This window comes from Pinus tabuliformis, chromosome 7, assembly GCF_031772625.1.
Source record: "Pinus tabuliformis cultivar Carrire ecotype Pingquan chromosome 7, CPIR1, whole genome shotgun sequence".
Classification (NCBI taxonomy): Eukaryota; Viridiplantae; Streptophyta; class Pinopsida; order Pinales; family Pinaceae; genus Pinus; species Pinus tabuliformis.
The window spans coordinates 666070843-666076909 of record NC_142293.1 but is presented as its reverse complement, the minus strand read 5'-3'; positions in this window follow the sequence as shown (position 1 = coordinate 666076909).

Sequence of the window (6067 nt, the reverse complement as noted above, 5' to 3'; positions counted from 1 at the left end):
AATTTTTTTTAGTTGCATTACTTATGCTAGATCTAATACTAGTATAGCCTCTCTTTGATTTCTATACAATTCGGCTTCCTAGAGTGATGTTTTCCAAGCATTCACCAGGGAATGTGTAGAAACTTCATAAATACAAGGCAAAAGGGCTTTTGCTTGAGGGTCAAGATAAGACTCCATGCCCAGTGGAGGCATTTAGGGCCTTTTCTTTTCTTTTCCAATTGTTTCTTTGAGTTTTTCCTCTAACTTTTGTTTACTTGCAGCCTAGGACTTGTGTATCTTTACCTTTAGAACTAAGTTTCCTTTTTCCTATTTCAATGAGCTAATTTCTTCATCTTTTGTTACAAACATATTTTGTTCTCCAGGTCAACCATAAGAGATGGCATAATCTCTAGATTGATTTGTTGTTTGTATGATATTATCTACAGGTCGTCCATTTAAAAGGGATCGATTCCAAATTGGCTTACCTTCTTTTTCTTTGATATAAGGATTTATTGTGTTTGCTCAATTTTTTGAACTTAGATCTTGTCATGCTAATAGTTTTTCTCAAGGTTTATCATTTGAATTTAGCATAAATGAAGTTTTGATTTGGTTTCCTTGCACATAGCCTTTCATCTAACTCTAAGCATAAATAAACTCAAGCACTTCAATTTTCAAACATCTAGTGAGTTTTCATGCTTGGAAATGAATGGCCAACATTGCCACTTTCTCTCTAATCTGAGGTTTTATGCTAACATTGCACCATTGGCAAGTGGAAAATCAATTTGTAAGGGGAAAATGATCTAACCTTTCAAATGTATCCACACAGCTCAGATTTATTGAAGGTTGTAATTTTATCTTCATATGCAGACGACATGCTTTCTGCTTTGAATTGTAGCGAAAGCCTCCAAATCCAAATTAGGAGAAGAATATCTCAATTAAAACTCGAAAAAGAGTGAACCCAAATCTGATATAATAAATACACATGAAAAATCTAGTCGAATCGATAAGGCAGTGAAGAATTGAATATCATAGAAGGGTACAAAATCTGCTGCGAACTCATAAATATTATGAGAAGAGAAAGAGAAAACAGAGTCCCAAAGTTGGCAAGGGAGAATAGCGACGGGAAAATAAATTTTAATAGGTCCATTTAGATTTTAGAGTAGCTGCCAAATTAGATTTTAATAGGTAGTAAAATCTTATAAATCAATTTCTATGGTCGCTTACGTTTTCATAAGTTTATTTTTATTTGAGCAAAAGGAGGTCATCTCACATAGAAGTTATATATAATGATGTTGAAGATAAGTAATAATGTTAGTCTAATTAGGGCATCAATAAAAACTATATGATGCCTCTCTAATATATGTAAGTATGTTCATATAAGGAGGGAAAATGGATATGAGTTTTACACATAAGGGAAATATCTATCAATATTTAAGGAGGTGAAAAATATGCTTAAATATGTAAATAATGTTATCAATAAACTTAAATATTTATAGGTAGCCCATTATTTTTTAGGAAGTTCACTTAGAGCTTAAAAATATCCTATTAGAAGCTAGCCATAGCTTAGAAGGCCTTCACATGTGTTGTTAAGAGAGACATGGGATAAATTTTGACTAAAGGAAATAAGGGGTACAATAAGATCAATGTATAGCACCTACTCAAATCATGAAGAATATACCCAAATCATCAAGATGACACACTTCTATGAGAAAAATTATGAAACACCAGAAAACAACTTAGATTAAAACTTATATCCAAAGCATTAAGAGTTAGAACAGAGCGTTTAAGTGAACACAATAAAAATAGTACACATTGGACATAACAGGTGTGCTAACTGTGAGGGAGTGCTAGGATGTGCTAGGGAGTGCCAAAGCATGCTAAGAAATGCAGGGGATGCTAACACGTGCTACATAGTGCCAATGGATTGCTAGGCATGCCAGATGTTATGGCATGTTAAGATGTAAACTCTGTTGCTTAGTTGTTTTACGACCACAGTTGGATGTGAGCCTTGTATTCGTAACTTGTTAAGTTGTATGAGTTGATATTCAACACGAGTAGCCTAAGATGAGTTATAGGAAGTTATTAGGTGAACAAGGCATAGTCTAATTGTAGTAATTGTAACTTGGTCAAGATGTTGTTATAGTTTGCAAGTTGGTGTTATAGTTGAGGCTGGATTTGGTTGGGTTCCCATGTTGCAAAAAATTTAAGGGTAGTTGTGAGGCATGATAGCTAAGGAGTGCCAGGCGTGCTAATGAATGAAAAGGTGTGCTAACACATGCTAGACAATGTGAATGCATGCCAAGGAGTGTTGGGGAGTGTTAGGGCTAGGCACAACATTATTTTTTCAATGACTTGGTTGGTTTCCCAAGTCGCCAAAAAGGTAAGAAAATCTATAAGGGCATGAAAACTAGGGAGTGCCAACATGTGCCAGGAAATGCCAAGAAGTGCTAACACATGCTAGACAGTTCCAACACATGTTAGGTATGTTGTTGGGGCCTTCGTTTTGAGTTTTTGCAGGAAGACAAGATAATAACAGGTGGTGGGGACGATTGGTTGAGTTGCGGAGCTGATAGCCAAGGGGGGGAAAAGAACCAAGAGTGGTCTAGCAGTTGCGAAAAGGTGGTAGGGGAGAACAAGAGCAGCTGAGCAAGTAGAGAGAAAAGGAAACCAAAGGCAGAGTTCGCCGAGAAGGAAATAAGTGGAACTGGCAGTCTAGGTGCGAAGCAAAGGATAAATGGTAGAAGAAAGGATGAGAAAGGGTTGGTGATTACTAGTTGTTGATGAACCAAGCGAGACGGGAATCAATGCAACATTCCTGAGTTGCGGAAGGCAGGTACACCTTTGCTCTATTGGTCTTTTATCTGTGGGTTGAGTCATTCTTGCTATTGATGATCAAGCTTCGAGCCTTCTGTACTTATTTATGTATTTCTTTATATGAAGCATAATGAAAGAGAAAGTTTTTACCTATTGTGTATTATTGAGTTCTATACTAGTTCTCTAAAATTTTAAAATATATGTCTATATGTTGTATGATTTCTTAAGGTAATGTGAGTAGAATAGTATGGTTGGATTACGGTAGGTGCTTGATTGTTATGAGTTAAGATTGGTTGCAGGTTGCAGTTCCCTTCATACCTCATTCTACCCCCTCACACTTCAGTCACGAGACACCTCAGGTGAGACTCCTTACCCTCTCTGGGTAAGGTGAAAATGTCGGTGTTGTTCTAGACTACGCCCCTTGTTCCTAAACCCAGGGTCTCTTCCCTGTTCCCATTTTGATTCCAACACATGCCAAGTTTTAAGTCATGCCAAGATGTGCCAGGTGCTAGGGTGTGACGCCAACACATGCTAGGGAGTGCCAGGAAACATAAGGGAACACTAGTTTCAATTGCATGGAAATGAATAAATAAGAGTGTGTGATAGGGAGTGTTAGCAAGTTCCAAGTGTGCTAAGGAGGGAGTGACAAGGTATGCTAGGCAATGCCAAGGCATGCTACAATGATAGGAAAGCATGCCAAGATGTACTAAGTTCCAAGGTATACCAATGTGTTTTAAGGAGTGTTAGTGAGTTCTAAGGAAACAAAAGGGAGAACTAGGTCAAAATGCATGGAAACAAATGAATAAGAGTGTGTGACAGGGAGTGCAGTGAGTTCCAGGTGTGTTAAGGAGGGAGTGACATGGTATGGTAGACAATGTTAAGTCATGCAAGAGTGTGAGGGCAACATCCAACCAAGATGTGACGGATTCCAAGGTGTGCCAAAGCATGCTAGAAAGTGTTACAAAGTGCCATGGAAACACAAGGCACCACTAGGTCAAAATAATGCATGGAAATGAATGAATAAGATTTTGTGATAGGAAGTGTCAGTGAGTTCTAGGTGTGCTGATGGAGTGACAAGATATTCTTTCAAATGCTAAGGCATGCTAGAGGCGAGGGCAACGATATGCCAAGATGTGCCAAGTGTTAGGGTGTGCCAATGCATGCTAGGGAGTGTTAGGGAGTGCCACAGAAACACAAGGGAGCATTAGTATCAAATGCATGGAAATGAATGAATAAGAGTATGTGACAGGGAGTTTCAGTGAGTTTTAGGTGTGTTAAGGAATGAGTGACAAGGTATGCTAGGTAGTGCTAAGGAATCCTAGAGTGCAAAGGTGACATGCGAAGATGTGCCAGGTGTTAGGGAGTGTCAATGAAACACAAGGGAGAACTACCTCAAAATGCATGGAAATGAATGAATAAGAGTGTGTGATAGGGAGTGTCAGTGAGTTTCAGGTGTGTTAAGGAGGGAGTGGCAAGGTTATATGCTAGGGAGTTCCAAGGCAAGCTAGATTTCTAGGGCATGTCAAGGAGTGCTAGGGAGTGCCAAATCATACCAAGGAATGTAGAGGGTGCTAACACGTGCCACATAGTGTCAAGGGATTGTTATATGTGCCAGGTGCTATGGCATGTCAAGATGTAAACTATGTTGCTCAGTTTTTTTATGGCCACAGTTGGACATGAGCCTTGACATTCTAACTTCTAACTTGTTAATTTGGATAAGTTGAAATTATACATGAGTAGCCTAAGATGAGTTATAGTCAGTTCTCAGGTGAACAAGGCATAGTCTAGTTGTAGTAACTGTAACTTGGTCAAGTTGTTGTAGTTGAGGCAAGATTTGGTTGGGTTCCCAAGTCCCAAAAAAACTAAGGGTAGTTTTGAGGGCATTATAGCTAAGGAGTGCCAGGGCATGCCAAGGAATGAAAAGACATGCTAACACATGTCGAACATTGCCAAAGCATGTTGAGGAATGTTAGGGACTGTTAAGGCCTCGAAAGGTGGAACTAGGTCAAAATACATGGTAATGAACAAGTAAGTGTGTCTGCCAAGGAGTTTCAATGAATTCCAGGTGTCTCAAGGAAAAAGTGTGTTAGGCGAAGGTCAAAATAGGAATTGTAGGAGGCAAACCTATGGTTAAAATTATAAGGGGTTGGTCAAACCAGTTTCAGACAAAGGGAGACTCTGGGTTGGGCACAACATTGTTTTTCCAATGACGTGGTTGGGTTCCCAAGTCACAAAAATAGTAAAGCTATCTATGAGGGCATGACAATTAGGGTTTTCCAAAGTGTGCTAGGGAATACTAGGAAGTACTAACACATGCTAGACAATTCCAAGGCATGTTAGGCATGCTAAGACAAGCCAAATTCTAAGGCATGGTAAGATGTGGATGTGTCAGGTGCAAGAGTGTGGCGTGAATGCATGCTAGAGAGTGTTAAGGCCAAGTGCCAAGGAAACACAAGGGAACACTAGTTTCAAATGCATGGAAATGAAATGTCAATGAGATCCAGGTGTGCTAAGGAGGGAGTGACAAGGTATGCTATGCAGTTCCAAGGCATGCTAGAGTGGTAGGGAAGCATACCAAGATGTGCTAAGTGCCAAGGTGTGGCAATGTGTGTTAAGGACTACTAGGGAGTTCTAGGGAAACATAGGGGAGAACTAGGTCAAAATGCATGAAAATGAATGAATAAGAGTGTGTGACAAGGAGTTTCAACGAGTTCCAAGTGTGCTAAGGAGAGAGTGACATGGTGTGCTAGGCTGCACTAAGTCATGCTAGATTTCTAGGGTGACATGCTGCCAAGGTGTGCCAAGTGATAGGGTGTGTCAACATGTGGTAGGAAGTGTTAGGGAATGCTATGGAAACACAAGGGAGCACTAGGTCAAATTAATGCGTGCAAATGAACAAATAAGAGTTTGTGATAGGAAGTTTCAGTGAGATACGGGTGTGTTGAGGGAGTAACAAGGTATGGTAGGTAGTTCTAAGGCATGATAGAGGCCAAGGTAACATGCCAAGATGTGTCAGGTGCTAGAGTGTGGCAATGCATGCCACAAAGTGTTATGGAGTGCCAAGGAAACAAAACGGATCACTAGATTCAAATACATGGGAATGAATGAATTAGAGTGTGTGACAATGAGTGTTAGTGAGTTCTAGTTGTGGTAAGGAGGAAGCGACAAGATACATTAGGTAGTGCCAAGGAATTCTAGAGTGATAGGGAAACATGCCAATATGTGCTATATGCTAGGGTGTTCCAATGCGTGCCAATGAATGTTAGGGAGTGCC